Raw genomic sequence first — 18,913 nt, 5'->3', positions numbered from 1 at the left:
TAATTGTAGCAATTAATATAGTTCATTTAAATTTCGGAAAATTCTATATTCCTATATTTACATGTTTATTTGTTCTGTGTTATTGTCACGTAATGTTGTCAATTTAACGGTATTTTTAACATTGCCGTTTAAGCGGGAGGTTTGGTAAGCCAGAATTCCAGGCTATTTTTTTCAAAATGTCCTGTAAAAGAGGGGCGAAAGATACCAGAGGGATAGTCAAACTCATAAATCAAAATTAAACTAACAAAGCCATGGCTAAAAATGAAAAGACAAACAGACAAACAATAGTACACATGACATAGAAAACTAAAGAATAAGCAACTCGAACCCCACCAAATTCTGAGGGTAATCTCAGGTGCTCCGGAAGGGTGAGAAGATACTGCTCCACATGTGGCACCAGTCGTGTTGCTCATGTTATAACAAATCAGGTAAATAGTCTAATTCGGTAGGTCACATTCGTGAAAGGAAAGTGGATTGTAGTTACGACGTGAGGAACAAGTCAGGAACAGCGCAGTTGTTATCAAATAGTATGTTCATATATGTATGTTGACGTTGGTTTTTGTTTTAGTTCAGTGTTTCTGTTGTTACTTTGTTTTCCTCTTTTATTTGATGTGTTTCCCTGGGATTAAGTTGGTAGCCCAGATTTTTTTCGCTTAATCAAACAATGGTAAACTGTTGTTGCCTATATTAAAAACCTCACCATTTGGCAAATGAATACAGAGTATTTGTTTAGCAATTTGTAATGTCAATATTCAAATATCAACAATCTGGACCTACGGAGGCAGAACTTGTCAACAATGAAATTGTGTTTGTCAATATTTAAACCAGAGACAAATGCAAACAGTGGATGTTGGTAGTTCAAACGTGAAATCAACAATATGCATGACAACGAATGGATATCTAAATCCACTTAAGCTTTATCACGACACTCTCAGAGCTATAAATACCCATGTGACAACAAAATGGTGTCTTTGACATAACTCAATGTAAGATCAAGAGTGGACTTAAGCTTTATCACGACACTCTCAGAGCTATAAATACCCATGTGACAACAAAATGGTGTCTTTGACATAACTCAATGTAAGATCAAGAGTGGACTTAAGCTTTATCACGACACTCTCAAAGCTATAAATACCCATGTGACAACGAAATGGTGTCTTTGACATAACTCAATGTAAGATCAAGAGTGGACTATGATTTTGGGGTGATGGCAGGTGCATTATATCACTGTTAATCTATACTTGGAACGATTAGAACCTGACATTTTGTATACACATTTGTCTATTGTTGAAATCAGAATGCTTTTCTCTAAATGTATGATATGTATTATACCCATGTGACAACAAAATGGTGTCTTTGACATAACTCAATGTAAGATCAAGAGTGGACTTAAGCTTTATCACGACACTCTCAGAGCTATAAATACCCATGTGACAACAAAATGGTGTCTTTGACATAACTCAATGTAAGATCAAGAGTGGACTATGATTTTGGGGTGATGGCAGGTGCATTATATCACTGTTAATCTATACTTGGAACGATTAGAACCTGACATTTTGTATACACATTTGTCTATTGTTGAAATCAGAATGCTTCTCTCTAAATGTATTATATGTATTATACCCATGTGACAACAAAATGGTGTCTTTGACATAACTCAATGTAAGATCAAGAGTGGACTTAAGCTTTATCACGACACTCTCAGAGCTATAAATACCCATGTGACAACAAAATGGTGTCTTTGACATAACTCAATGTAAGATCAAGAGTGGACTATGATTTTGGGGTGATGGCAGGTGCATTATATCACTGTTAATCTATACTTGGAACGATTAGAACCTGACATTTTGTATACACATTTGTCTATTGTTGAAATCAGAATGCTTCTCTCTAAATGTATTATATGTATTATACCCATGTGACAACAAAATGGTGTCTTTGACATAACTCAATGTAAGATCAAGAGTGGACTTAAGCTTTATCACGACACTCTCAGAGCTATAAATACCCATGTGACAACAAAATGGTGTCTTTGACATAACTCAATGTAAGATCAAGAGTGGACTATGATTTTGGGGTGATGGCAGGTGCATTATATCACTGTTAATCTATACTTGGAACGATTAGAACCTGACATTTTGTATACACATTTGTCTATTGTTGAAATCAGAATGCTTCTCTCTAAATGTATTATATGTATTATACCCATGTGACAACAAAATGGTGTCTTTGACATAACTCAATGTAAGATCAAGAGTGGACTTAAGCTTTATCACGACACTCTCAGAGCTATAAATACCCATGTGACAACAAAATGGTGTCTTTGACATAACTCAATGTAAGATCAAGAGTGGACTATGATTTTGGGGTGATGGCAGGTGCATTATATCACTGTTAATCTATACTTGGAACGATTAGAACCTGACATTTTGTATACACATTTGTCTATTGTTGAAATCAGAATGCTTCTCTCTAAATGTATTATATGTATTATACCCATGTGACAACAAAATGGTGTCTTTGACATAACTCAATGTAAGATCAAGAGTGGACTTAAGCTTTATCACGACACTCTCAGAGCTATAAATACCCATGTGACAACAAAATGGTGTCTTTGACATAACTCAATGTAAGATCAAGAGTGGACTATGATTTTGGGGTGATGGCAGGTGCATTATATCACTGTTAATCTATACTTGGAACGATTAGAACCTGACATTTTGTATACACATTTGTCTATTGTTGAAATCAGAATGCTTCTATCTAAATGTATTATATGTATTATACCCATGTGACAACAAAATGGTGTCTTTGACATAACTCAATGTAAGATCAAGAGTGGACTTAAGCTTTATCACGACACTCTCAGAGCTATAAATACCCATGTGACAACAAAATGGTGTCTTTGACATAACTCAATGTAAGATCAAGAGTGGACTATGATTTTGGGGTGATGGCAGGTGCATTATATCACTGTTAATCTATACTTGGAACGATTAGAACCTGACATTTTGTATACACATTTGTCTATTGTTGAAATCAGAATGCTTCTATCTAAATGTCTTATATGTATTATACCCATGTGACAACAAAATGGTGTCTTTGACATAACTCAATGTAAGATCAAGAGTGGACTTAAGCTTTATCACGACACTCTCAGAGCTATAAATACCCATGTGACAACAAAATGGTGTCTTTGACATAACTCAATGTAAGATCAAGAGTGGACTATGATTTTGGGGTGATGGCAGGTGCATTATATCACTGTTAATCTATACTTGGAACGATTAGAACCTGACATTTTTTATACACATTTGTCTATTGTTGAAATCAGAATGCTTCTATCTAAATGTATTATATGTATTATACCCATGTGACAACAAAATGGTGTCTTTGACATAACTCAATGTAAGATCAAGAGTGGACTATGATTTTGGGGTGATGGCAGGTGCATTATATCACTGTTAATCTATACTTGGAACGATTAGAACCTGACATTTTGTATACACATTTGTCTATTGTTGAAATCAGAATGCTTCTCTCTAAATGTATTATATGTATTATACCCATGTGACAACAAAATGGTGTCTTTGACATAACTCAATGTAAGATCAAGAGTGGACTTAAGCTTTATCACGACACTCTCAGTGCTATAAATACCCATGTGACAACAAAATGGTGTCTTTGACATAACTCAATGTAAGATCAAGAGTGGACTATGATTTTGGGGTGATGGCAGGTGCATTATATCACTGTTAATCTATACTTGGAACGATTAGAACCTGACATTTTGTATACACATTTGTCTATTGTTGAAATCAGAATGCTTCTATCTAAATGTATTATATGTATTATACACATGTGACAACAAAATGGTGTCTTTGACATAACTCAATGTAAGATCAAGAGTGGACTTAAGCTTTATCACGACACTCTCAGAGCTATAAATACCCATGTGACAACAAAATGGTGTCTTTGACATAACTCAATGTAAGATCAAGAGTGGACTATGATTTTGGGGTGATGGCAGGTGCATTATATCACTGTTAATCTATACTTGGAACGATTAGAACCTGACATTTTGTATACACATTTGTCTATTGTTGAAATCAGAATGCTTCTATCTAAATGTCTTATATGTATTATACCCATGTGACAACAAAATGGTGTCTTTGACATAACTCAATGTAAGATCAAGAGTGGACTTAAGCTTTATCACGACACTCTCAGAGCTATAAATACCCATGTGACAACAAAATGGTGTCTTTGACATAACTCAATGTAAGATCAAGAGTGGACTATGATTTTGGGGTGATGGCAGGTGCATTATATCACTGTTAATCTATACTTGGAACGATTAGAACCTGACATTTTTTATACACATTTGTCTATTGTTGAAATCAGAATGCTTCTATCTAAATGTATTATATGTATTATACCCATGTGACAACAAAATGGTGTCTTTGACATAACTCAATGTAAGATCAAGAGTGGACTATGATTTTGGGGTGATGGCAGGTGCATTATATCACTGTTAATCTATACTTGGAACGATTAGAACCTGACATTTTGTATACACATTTGTCTATTGTTGAAATCAGAATGCTTCTATCTAAATGTATTATATGTATTATACCCATGTGACAACAAAATGGTGTCTTTGACATAACTCAATGTAAGATCAAGAGTGGACTTAAGCTTTATCACGACACTCTCAGAGCTATAAATACCCATGTGACAACAAAATGGTGTCTTTGACATAACTCAATGTAAGATCAAGAGTGGACTATGATTTTGGGGTGATGGCAGGTGCATTATATCACTGTTAATCTATAATTGGAACGATTAGAACCTGACATTTTGTATACACATTTGTCTATTGTTGAAATCAGAATGCTTCTATCTAAATGTATTATATGTATTATACCCATGTGACAACAAAATGGTGTCTTTGACATAACTCAATGTAAGATCAAGAGTGGACTTAAGCTTTATCACGACACTCTCAGAGCTATAAATACCCATGTGACAACAAAATGGTGTCTTTGACATAACTCAATGTAAGATCAAGAGTGGACTATGATTTTGGGGTGATGGCAGGTGCATTATATCACTGTTAATCTATACTTGGAACGATTAGAACCTGACATTTTTTATACACATTTGTCTATTGTTGAAATCAGAATGCTTCTATCTAAATGTATTATATGTATTATACCCATGTGACAACAAAATGGTGTCTTTGACATAACTCAATGTAAGATCAAGAGTGGACTATGATTTTGGGGTGATGGCAGGTGCATTATATCACTGTTAATCTATACTTGGAACGATTAGAACCTGACATTTTGTATACACATTTGTCTATTGTTGAAATCAGAATGCTTCTATCTAAATGTATTATATGTATTATACCCATGTGACAACAAAATGGTGTCTTTGACATAACTCAATGTAAGATCAAGAGTGGACTTAAGCTTTATCACGACACTCTCAGAGCTATAAATACCCATGTGACAACAAAATGGTGTCTTTGACATAACTCAATGTAAGATCAAGAGTGGACTATGATTTTGGGGTGATGGCAGGTGCATTATATCACTGTTAATCTATAATTGGAACGATTAGAACCTGACATTTTGTATACACATTTGTCTATTGTTGAAATCAGAATGCTTCTATCTAAATGTATTATATGTATTATACCCATGTGACAACAAAATGGTGTCTTTGACATAACTCAATGTAAGATCAAGAGTGGACTTAAGCTTTATCACGACACTCTCAGAGCTATAAATACCCATGTGACAACAAAATGGTGTCTTTGACATAACTCAATGTAAGATCAAGAGTGGACTATGATTTTGGGGTGATGGCAGGTGCATTATATCACTGTTAATCTATACTTGGAACGATAAGAACCTGACATTTTGTATACACATTTGTCTATTGTTGAAATCAGAATGCTTCTATCTAAATGTATTATATGTATTATACCCATGTGACAACAAAATGGTGTCTTTGACATAACTCAATGTAAGATCAAGAGTGGACTTAAGCTTTATCACGACACTCTCAGAGCTATAAATACCCATGTGACAACAAAATGGTGTCTTTGACATAACTCAATGTAAGATCAAGAGTGGACTATGATTTTGGGGTGATGGCAGGTGCATTATATCACTGTTAATCTATACTTGGAACGATTAGAACTTGACATTTTGTATACACATTTGTCTATTGTTGAAATCAGAATGCTTCTATCTAAATGTATTATATGTATTATACCCATGTGACAACAAAATGGTGTCTTTGACATAACTCAATGTAAGATCAAGAGTGGACTATGATTTTGGGGTGATGGCAGGTGCATTATATCACTGTTAATCTATACTTGGAACGATTAGAACCTGACATTTTGTATACACATTTGTCTATTGTTGAAATCAGAATGCTTCTATCTAAATGTCTTATATGTATTATACCCATGTGACAACAAAATGGTGTCTTTGACATAACTCAATGTAAGATCAAGAGTGGACTTAAGCTTTATCACGACACTCTCAGAGCTATAAATACCCATGTGACAACAAAATGGTGTCTTTGACATAACTCAATGTAAGATCAAGAGTGGACTATGATTTTGGGGTGATGGCAGGTGCATTATATCACTGTTAATCTATACTTGGAACGATTAGAACCTGACATTTTTTATACACATTTGTCTATTGTTGAAATCAGAATGCTTCTATCTAAATGTATTATATGTATTATACCCATGTGACAACAAAATGGTGTCTTTGACATAACTCAATGTAAGATCAAGAGTGGACTATGATTTTGGGGTGATGGCAGGTGCATTATATCACTGTTAATCTATACTTGGAACGATTAGAACCTGACATTTTGTATACACATTTGTCTATTGTTGAAATCAGAATGCTTCTATCTAAATGTCTTATATGTATTATACCCATGTGACAACAAAATGGTGTCTTTGACATAACTCAATGTAAGATCAAGAGTGGACTTAAGCTTTATCACGACACTCTCAGAGCTATAAATACCCATGTGACAACAAAATGGTGTCTTTGGCATAACTCAATGTAAGATCAAGAGTGGACTATGATTTTGGGGTGATGGCAGGTGCATTATATCACTGTTAATCTATAATTGGAACGATTAGAACCTGACATTTTGTATACACATTTGTCTATTGTTGAAATCAGAATGCTTCTATCTAAATGTATTATATGTATTATACCCATGTGACAACAAAATGGTGTCTTTGACATAACTCAATGTAAGATCAAGAGTGGACTTAAGCTTTATCACGACACTCTCAGAGCTATAAATACCCATGTGACAACAAAATGGTGTCTTTGACATAACTCAATGTAAGATCAAGAGTGGACTATGATTTTGGGGTGATGGCAGGTGCATTATATCACTGTTAATCTATACTTGGAACGATTAGAACCTGACATTTTGTATACACATTTGTCTATTGTTGAAATCAGAATGCTTCTATCTAAATGTATTATATGTATTATACCCATGTGACAACAAAATGGTGTCTTTGACATAACTCAATGTAAGATCAAGAGTGGACTATGATTTTGGGGTGATGGCAGGTGCATTATATCACTGTTAATCTATACTTGGAACGATTAGAACCTGACATTTTGTATACACATTTGTCTATTGTTGAAATCAGAATGCTTCTCTCTAAATGTATTATATGTATTATACCCATGTGACAACAAAATGGTGTCTTTGACATAACTCAATGTAAGATCAAGAGTGGACTATGATTTTGGGGTGATGGCAGGTGCATTATATCACTGTTAATCTATACTTGGAACGATTAGAACCTGACATTTTGTATACACATTTGTCTATTGTTGAAATCAGAATGCTTCTCTCTAAATGTATTATGGTTGATTTTTTTTAGTTGCTGTCTTACTTACAGAACCTCCATTTTTTGTGTGTTATTTATGTTTGCATTCAATTGCATCCTTAAAGAAGATGACTACTGTAGATGTTTAAAACAACATGAGAATAAATTACAAAAACAATTCCTTTACAGCACATCTTAGTTTAGCAGCAGTAGCATTGATGTAACATCTTTAAGATGCTACCCCAGAATCTCACTGACTGATGGGGATATTTAACAACTCTTTGACTATCAATAAGCTTCACTATCAATGAGCTTGACTATCAATAAGCTTGACTATCAATGAGCTTGACTATCAATAAGCTTGACTATCATTAAGCTTGACTATTAATAAGCTTGTCTATCAATACGCTTGACTATCAATGAGCTTGACTATCAATACGCTTGACTATCATTAAGCTTGACTATCAATAAGCTTGACTATCAATAAGCTTGACTATCAATGAGCTTGACTATCAATGAGCTTGACTATCAAAAAGCTTGACTATCAATGAGCTTGACTATCAATGAGCTTGACTATCATTGAGCTTGACTATCAATGAGCTTTACTATCAATGAGCTTGACTATCAATAAGTTTGACTATCAATGAGCTTGACTATCAATAAGCTTGACTATCAATACGCTTGAATATCAATACGCTTCACTATCAATGAGCTTGACTATCAATACGCTTGACTATCATTAAGCTTGACTATCAATAAGCATGACTATCAATAAGCTTGACTATCAATGAGCTTGACTATCAATGAGCTTGACTATCAATAAGTTTGACTATCAATGAGCTTGACTATCAATGAGCTTGACTATCAATAAGCTTGACTATCAATACGCTTGAATATCAATACGCTTCACTATCAATGAGCTTGACTATCAATACGCTTGACTATCATTAAGCTTGACTATCAATGAGCTTGACTATCAATAAGCTTGACTATCAATGAGCTTGACTATCAATGAGCTTGACTATCAATAAGCTTGACTATCAATAAGCTTGACTATCAATAAGCAAGCTTGACTATCAATGAGCTTGACTATCAATAAGCTTGACTATCAATGAGCTTGACTATCAATAAGCTTGACTATCAATAAGCTTGACTATCAATGAGCTTGACTATCAATGAGCTTGACTATCAATGAGCTTGACTATCAATGAGCTTGACTATCAAAAAGCTTGACTATCAATGAGCTTGACTATCAATGAGCTTGACTATCATTGAGCTTGACTATCAATGAGCTTGACTATCAATGAGCTTGACTATCAATGAGCTTGACTATCAATGAGCTTGACTATCAATGAGCTTGACTATCAATACGCTTGACTATCAATACGCTTGACTATCAATGAGCTTGACTATCAATAAGCTTGACTATCAATAAGCTTGACTATCAATGAGCTTGACTATCAATAAGCTTGACTATCAATAAGCTTGACTATCAATGAGCTTGACTATCAATGAGCTTGACTATCAATGAGCTTGACTATCAAAAAGCTTGACTATCAATGAGCTTGACTATCAATGAGCTTGACTATCATTGAGCTTGACTATCAATGAGCTTGACTATCAATGAGCTTGACTATCAATGAGCTTGACTATCAATGAGCTTGACTATCAATGAGCTTGACTATCAATACGCTTGACTATCAATACGCTTGACTATCAATGAGCTTGACTATCAATAAGCTTGACTATCAATAAGCTTGACTATCAATGAGCTTGACTATCAATGAGCTTGACTATCAATACGCTTGACTATCAATGAGCTTGACTATCAATACGCTTGACTATCAATGAGCTTGACTATCAATGAGCTTGACTATCAATACGCTTGACTATCAATAAGCTTGACTATCAATACGCTTGACTATCAATAAGCTTGACTATCAATACGCTTGACTATCAATAAGCTTGACTATCAATAAGCTTGACTATCAATACGCTTGACTATCAATAAGCTTGACTATCAATACGCTTGACTATCATTAAGCTTGACTATCAATGAGCTTTACTATCAATGAGCTTGACTATCAATGAGCTTGACTATCAATGCGCTTGACTATTAATACGCTTGACTATCATTAAGCTTGACTATCATTAAGCTTGACTATCATTAAGCTTGACTATCAATAAGCTTGACTATCAATAAGCTTGACTATCAATGAGCTTGACTATCAATGAGCTTGACTATCAATGAGCTTGACTATCAATGAGCTTGACTATCAATGAGCTTGACTATCAATACGCTTGACTATCAATACGCTTGACTATCAATGAGCTTGACTATCAATGAGCTTGACTATCAATACGCTTGACTATCAATACGCTTGACTTTCAATGAGCTTGACTATCAATGAGCTTGACTATCAATACGCTTGACTATCAATACGCTTGACTTTCAATGAGCTTGACTATCAATGAGCTTGACTATCAATGAGCTTGACTATCAATAAGCTTGACTATCAATACGCTTGACTATCAATAAGCTTGACTATCAATACGCTTGACTATCAATAAGCTTGACTATCAATAAGCTTGACTATCAATAAGCTTGACTATCAATGAGCTTGACTATCAATGAGCATCTCTCATAGTTGGTCAATAAAATCCTATTAAAACTATTTAGTCTCTTCAGTCTGCTATTGCTTATTATTAGTGTTGTCAAATTGTACACTTTTGCCTAACCGGTTACTCGGATAATCGTTCGACCGATTAACCGGTTAACCGGTAGTTTGAGTTGGTGCTTGCAAGCCATATCAATAGTACCCTTCACATGGATATTAGATGTGGTATGAGTGTCAATTTGACAACCTGTTATCCAAGTCATAAATTTATGCTTTTAAAATTGATTTATGGCATTATCAGGCTTGTCTGGGAGGATTCTTGCGAAGTTTGACTTTTAATAAGCAACTACACCGTATCAACTATAGCGTGTGTACCAACTTCAGATTGAAAAATAGAATAAAAAAAACTACTTGATGTCGTGAAATTGAATATGTTTTAAATGATTATTCTTTCCTTTTCACTTGTTGTCTCCGAAAATGATGTGGAGTGTTTCATTTTGAGCGATTAATTATAAAAAAAGAAGATGTGGTATGATTGCCAATGAGACAATTCTCCACAAGAGATCAAAATTACACAGAAATCAACAACTATAGGTCACCTTACGGCCTGTTTCTTTACTTTGTTTGCATGTTACTCTTACTATCACGTATGCATTGAGCAAATTCACATTGGTTTGCATTTCACAATTTTTGAGTTAGCATTTCGTTTAGAGTAAGACTAAGCCTTGCACGACGGAGGTTGCACATTCTCTGTAACTATGTAATTTGTAGTTTATGAGAAATAAAATTCATTCATTCATCACATTTAGATGTAGGTTTACACAATATTAGATCAGAAACAAAATAATGAAGTAAATCGTAAAATTTAATCGCATTACTGATTTAGAGTTACTGTTAAAAAAACATGTATACTAATTATGTTTCTTTAAGATCCTGCCCCGAGCTGAGAGACAAATTCTAATTAATTTTATGTTGATGGGATTAACAATAGCAATCAATTTTCTGTCAAATTAATTACCACGTCTGACGACGACACTTTTAAAGTAAAACCTAACCTTTTTATATAAAATCTATCAAAATTGAAAAAAAGTCCGGTTAACCGGTTAGCGTTTTTGGTATTCGGTATTCGGTCGTTCGACCGATTAACCGGTTAACCGGTTAACCGTTGACAACACTACTTATTATGTCTGATCAAAATCAGATTACTAAGATTTGAAGACAAACTAATATAGATATCAACATTTATTCATATTTGTTTGCCATTGGTCAAAATAATACAATGCAAAGTCTTAGATAATTGGTCTAAAATGATATAATGTTTTGGTTGCATTATATTGCCTAATACAGTCTTAGAACAAAACATGTATTATTGAATCTATCTCTGCAGTATTTTCTCAACATAGTTTCTAACATTAACATGAAGCATACTCTTGGTCTCTTCATAGACTTCCTTGGCAAATTTCTTCATTTCCTCAGAACTCTTCATTAAGGCTTTGTATACAGGTAATGTGTATTTCTGTTTTCCTGCAATTATACAACAATGTCTGATGTAAATGTCTTCAGTAAGGCTTTATATATTGATTAATTTGACTAACGTTTAATAACAAAAATATGAATTCCTTATGAAAAATTTACGTTTTTCTTTTTCAGTTTGGTGTCATTATTCAAACACTCCATATCATATGTATGAAAATGCCTATAAAAAATATTGGGAATACAGAACTTTCATAAAACTCACTTCTAAATGCATGAATCTGATTTTAAAATTATAACTAAATACAAATTATTTCTCTTGTTATGAATTTTACTGGAATACATATTGGTTCTTTGTAGTGCAGAACAATATTGAGAAGTAATTAAAAAACATTATTGCACTTACAATGTGTCACTTTAACTAACATATGTTTCCAGATTTATCGAGTTTCATTAAAAGTATGATGGAAGACAAATGACCATTGTGAAGCAGTTCTAATATCCAAAAACGGGAACAACCTACTTCTTGTTAAAATTTCAGTATAAAAATCATAATTATGTAAAACACTTGAAATTCTTGAAAGGGACATAGATAAGTCAATAACACAGCAACCAGATGATATATTAAACAAAAAATAAATATTAATTATTTAGGTCAACAACCCTCTTCAATAAAATATTGGTTTCTTTACATTATTCTGTAATTATAGAATAACTAATCGAAGAATTCAAATAGAGAAAAATATTCAACGAGTGACCGAACAACACATTATTCACGAATGCGCATGTTTTGATCCGACGTTATCGACATCTTGACAACGCCTATTGTTGTATGACGTCAGAGAGTGAAATAACCACGTTTATTTCACATGTGAAATTATCGGTTTTTATTTGACTTGGAAATCAATGTAATTCATTGCAAACAATGTAATAAACAAATTTATTTTCGTGAATATTTTATTTGGAGTTAAGCTCTTTCTACCCCATCGTGCAGGATTTAATATTCAATGTTCAAATTTACTTCATGTATACACCTGGAAAAAAGTATTGCAACACCAAATTGAAATTGAATTAAAAAAAACACTCATTATTTTTTTGTGATATAATTTGGTAAAATAGAACTAGTTAAACATTATTTAAGTATCACCTGAGTTTAATCAATAAATATCGACTCGATAAGTTTTTATCTGCACATGCAGCTACTGTACCCGTAAACAGCAAAAAAGATGTTTTGATCCTCATTGTTTTCAGCACTTTAAATAACCCAATTTTTAAAATTATGTGATTGACACCTTATAATGGGTCCTTGACAACTCTTAAATGCAGCAAGATGGCAGATTATCAGCATAAGAGAAGCAGGGATGTCGCTGTAACAACTGCACGCATTGTTGGTCATCACCATTCCACTGAAGTCGTTTTGAGAATAAAAATCAGGCAATAAACGCTGTAAAAGACCTTCCGAGATAATGAAGACCCCCTATACCATTTGCTAGAGAAAATCAAGCATAACGAAGGTTGGTCAGAAGGAAACCCATTGCATACAAGACAATCCTAAAATGAGAGTGGTGGCCATACAAGAGCCTTTTAACAAGAACTGTTCAAGATCAACTCATCGCTACTGGTTACCGTGCGATAATACCATTTCGGAGACCTTTGCTAACGAGCAGACTTACAGTTTTCCGTATCCAATGTAGTGCACAGGTCGCCAATGTTGGAAATTAGCATCGTGGAGGAAGATCAAATGTTCAAATGGAATTTGGTTCATCTTCCTTGGCCCGATCGTAGCCCGGCTTTGAACCATATTGAGCTTATATGGGACACTATTGGGCGGAAAGTGAGCGAAAGAACACCCCAGTTCAAACACAACATGAAATAAACAATTCCTTTCATCAGAAATGGTTGCTGCTACCTTAGCAACAAATTAGTCGATTTATGGCAGGAATCAGAAGACGTTAAGATGCGGTTATCCATTTAAATGAAGGCTGCGCACAAAGTACTAATTTTTTGGCGTATAACGATCAACCATGATGTGAACAGTCATCTGAAGATTAATTTTGAAATGTCTGACATTGTAAAGTTCGACTACAGTGAAACTTGTCAAATGCGTTTTTTTGTACAAAAAACACTTCATTTTGTTATTGAAATTGTGGTTATATAAATCATTTTTTTTAAAACATTTTTTGTTCGTTTCAATGCCAATGTTATCGTGAACTATGTTTCAATAATATTATACGCATATTTTATTATATTCCATAAAAAAAAAAGAGGCTGATTTTTCAAATTTTAAAAAATCAAGGTGTTGCAATACTTTTTTCCATGTGTATAGATAAATAAAAAGAAATCCAAGTTTTCCATATTCCTGACAATTCATATCTATAATACTAAAATTATGAGGTCCAATTTGTCAGCCGTCATCGGGTAAAAACGACAAATCAAAGAATTCAACTATATATATAACTAATATAGGACAATGGTGTAGATTAAAAATTACACCACTCCAGCCCCTTTTGTTTTCCACATAATTAATATTGCCAATAATTAACAAGTTCCAGGTCTAATCCAATACCGATACCAATAGTATATTCACCTGTTAGCTATTACCTTATCTGTACGTTCCGCATTTGACAGGCGCACCACCAAACGGTGTATTTAGGATTTTGCTATATACACGGTTCATAATCAAAGGGCTGACACTACTAAATTCAATCATTGTCAAATTGTTCCCTATTGTAGCTTTATTCAGCAACCAGCAAGACTTTCTAAGATAACTAATATAGGACAATGCTGTTGATTAAAAAATAACCCATTCCTGGATAGCCTGGACCTTTTGTTTTCCAAATAATTAATATTTCCAATAATTGATAAGTTCCAGGTCGACGGGTTCAAACAGAAAGATTTGAGAGCAGAGAAAACTGTGTATCTTATAATCGACATGACTTTATCAGATGACAATACCAATTACTAAAATAAGGCTTATGATAGTTATATACTTTAATTCAGTCACGGACCCGCGATATCACGGGTGTGTACTTGTACATATTATAAATCTATTGGCGAAAGTCACGAATATAAATTGCTTGTGAAAATTAGTTGGTTTACAGTAAATAGCTCACTGGTATTAAGTATGTATTATGTCCTCACAACTAACACACTGGTGTTGTGAGTATAGGCATATATCAGTTTCATTTTAAATGTCAACCAATCAAAACTAATCCTCAGAGCAATAGAATAAGCTCATGAATCATCCTTGACAATTTAACCCCATTATTCACATAATTATCATCGAATCTTGATGCTGATCTTACCTTGGCTGACTAAGAAAGCCTTAATATTGTGTAGTTGTTCTTTATATTGATCTGTGACCATCTTAGACGTACCTGTCATAATAAAATGGACATTTATCAGTAAATCACTCAGATATAGATTACCTAGAGAAGGGGGTCATAAACTTGATTCACGAAAGTTTCTGCTCATAAAATTCAAATTATCATAATTCATTAACAAATGCAAACATTTGACACCTACTAACTTCATATATATACAAAGGAACATATACTACTCATAAAGCACCTAAATGTTTAAATGATATATAGTATTTTGCTAAACAAGAAAAGAAAAATATTTTAAACTAGTCAGGGCATAAAATTAAGAAGCATACGACATATGTTCCAAAATAGAGCTTATATCATTTGTTTCTGAAAAAGACAAAAGTCATGTGTAAATGACTGCGTGAAATTGAGCTCTCATAAATAAAATAAATACATAGCACTTGTACTACAAATAAACAAATACTTGTGTACTACAAATAATACAGAACTTTGCGGAGAAACGACTTTCAACTGCTCTCTTGTAAGTGAAAAGACCTAATCACAAAAGTCATGATTTATGAAGAATAATAGTAGTTTTGTTATTCAAAAATTCACAATCAAATTTATCATACCTCAGAATTATGTGTTTGTGAAAAAGATCGATATTGTTCGATCATCTTTTTAATAGAACTTTCAGGTACAATTGCTTTATTCAGGACTTTAATTTGTCCAAGAAATGAAGAACTTGATATGTCGTCCACTTGTTTCGAAACCATATATTTTGGGAATCAGTACTAAACACAAAACAACTAAATGAAATGTGAAGAGACAAAACATACAATGATCCAATCACTAAAAGTGTAGTGGGTCGATTCCCTGAGGGATAGCTCAATTGATATATTCAATGCTTCTAAGTTCATCGATTGATTAAAACTGCATAATTTATGAAAGCACAATTTAAGTCACACAAAGATGACAGACATGAACCATCCAAAAATAGCATGGTGACACTTAATTGATTTGGAAGATATTGATTCTACTGTCCTTTCAACAAATGGAAGTTTTTAACGACCTTGACTGGCTATACAGCCCTTGCACGGTCTTTTAATTAAAACATTTATGACTTAAGGCCTTGGACTATGAAGTCGAGGAGCAAATTATCGTCATATTATTACGTAAAAATAAAAAGTTCTTTAGGATTCCTTTAAAATAATTGATTTTTACACGGTATACTATTTGTATGCAAGCATAAAGTGCTGTTGAGGGCATTTTCTGTACTGATTCTATTATACAGTTATTTCATTGAACTTTAGGCTATTCGTTGTATTTTTAAGACTGTTATAAAAATAAGGGGAAGCTTGGGTATAAAAAAAAAACTGCGTTACCGTCTACCGAAAAATCTATGACACCGTGCTAGTTTATTTGAAATATTCAAAAATAAAGTTTAGGTAAATAGATTTTAAAACAAAGACTTCAAGAGATGTAAGCACTTATATCATAAAAAGGACGTGTTTTTCTACTATAGTACAGAAACAAGTATGGTAGAAGTAACTATTTGAATATTGGTTGCCTCCTGAAATATCATTCCACTCAACTCAACGCATATGTTGTCAAAATGATCAAGAGTATAGAATTTTTGTAATATTATCTTCGGTGTATTTGTTGTTGGAATCAATGTGGTTCTTCACAAAATAAGGTTTTATATGTCCTATTGTATCGAAATTTCTATGTTTTGTGGAAACCGACTAACTGTTTTATGAAATGATGTAGTTGAATTTAAAACTATGCATGGGGAATAATAGTGTTATGTGAAGAACAATCAACGATTTTCGATATTACTATGCATATTTTGGTAGTTTCCTCTGTTATTCTGTGCGGATACAGTGGATTCCATGTATACTCCTGAATGGATTGATAGCGATTTATCACCAACGTATTTGCAACAGTATTTATAAGAGTAAACCTGATCCAGTAGAAAGGGAGTGTTAAGCGATGTGTTTTTGAGGGTGAAAATCACCTTTCTGATGTACTGTCCTGGAATTTTGTGCGCTCTCAGTCAGAATCGAGCACGGGACCTTCAGCATTGCAGCTATCGATATTAACCACTTCACCATGAACCCACATCAAAATTTTAAGAGTCCTTTTTTTTTCAATATTCCAAATAATAATTGATGCATTGAATAATATTATCAAAGGCTTTTTCTGCCTAACCGACAACACATTGTCGTTAAAGGTGAATAATGCATCTAGAATTTCCGTCCTGAAAGGGTCAGAAACCCCGAAAGCTTATTGTACATCGTAGAAATTTGAATGCGTTTAGTAAATTTTGCATGAAAACAACTACATATTTATCATCTTTGGAAGATTTGTTTTTGCCTGAGAAGCGTTATAAATAATTATTGCATCTAATTTGTAATTAGTAGATCTTATACTTTATCTTATATTTAGATATGGAAAAAATTTAGTTTGAATATAGAGCGTTTTTCTAGATTTAGGTTTATGAATACAATAATTAAGACAATGCTAGAAAATGACGCATTAAAGTGTGCGTCAATTTTGAAACCATAACTAACGTTTTTATCTTCCAATACATGTCAATTTTACCTTCTAACAATTTATGAAGGCGACTTCGGATGCAATTCGAGGATACAATGTTCTATAATAGTTAACCATGACAGAACTAACACATAAGAACTACTGGACAGCGATAACGATTTCTTTTTTTTTTATCATTTTATGTACAGGATTGCTTTGATACCTGCTTCCAACTAAAGTATTGAATCGCTATGGTCTGTTGCAAATTGTAAAACTGTATTTCAAAAATCTAAACTGTACTTACCTCAAGAAAGAGTTTATACATCAAATTCCTGTTTAATAAATTAATAAATTAACATAGAACAAAGCAACTGATAGTTATATTAAACTATGTGCATCGATCCCAATAAAACTTCCTCTTATTTGAATTTACGTCCCGAATGTCAAACTTGTTTACAAGACTTTCACACAAGAAATAAATTAATTCAATTTTGTATACTAGTACAAGAATTGCCAAAAATTAATGAATCAACATTTTGTTCTTTTCCACTAAAAATTCATTTTTGTAACAGATTTTGAACATCAGTAACATATGATCGACGCTTATAAAAACTCTGATTTGAAGATATCTGGGTTGAGTTCAATATAGTACTACTATATTGAACGCAATTTTTTTCAACGTTTTGAGCTTTAGGTATTTTAACCAATGTTATAAGTTTATTTGAAATTTTTCAGAAAAGGGGATGTCTTTTATGCAGGTATGAATGGGTACAGATAAATGTAGAACTGGGCATGCCAAAAAAGACAAAGATCAGATTAATCGGGCATGCATAATTCAGCCAGTTTTATAAGTTCCGAGCACTATTAGCAAAATGCTGCATGTATCGTATTACACGATTAATTTTAGCAAACATTTCAAAATGATTGAAATTCAAATGCATTATTTTTTCAACTTTTTGCATGGTTTTATTTCAAGTGCACGGTTTTACAACTTCTTGCATTATTATCCATGGTCACGATTATTCAAGGCTTTAATTCAAGTGCACCTGCTTCCAACTAAAGTATTGAATCGCTATGGT

General features: G+C 33.3%; 1 long non-coding RNA gene across 1 annotated transcript; it reads right to left on the bottom strand.

Annotated features, from left to right (window-relative positions):
- Positions 1-11,745: 11,745 nt before the first annotated feature.
- Positions 11,746-15,329, bottom strand: LOC143085296 (uncharacterized). The gene is made up of 2 exons (XR_012981294.1): positions 15,297-15,329; positions 11,746-12,042 (listed from the first exon to the last, which is right to left on the bottom strand). It is a non-coding gene; the product is annotated as an uncharacterized LOC143085296 (long non-coding RNA).
- Between the last annotated feature and the right edge of the window lie 3,584 nt (positions 15,330-18,913).

Source organism: Mytilus galloprovincialis, chromosome 8 (assembly GCF_965363235.1).
Source record: "Mytilus galloprovincialis chromosome 8, xbMytGall1.hap1.1, whole genome shotgun sequence".
Classification (NCBI taxonomy): Eukaryota; Metazoa; Mollusca; class Bivalvia; order Mytilida; family Mytilidae; genus Mytilus; species Mytilus galloprovincialis.
Note: the sequence above shows the minus strand (reverse complement) of the source record. Positions and strands in the feature narration are given on the sequence as shown.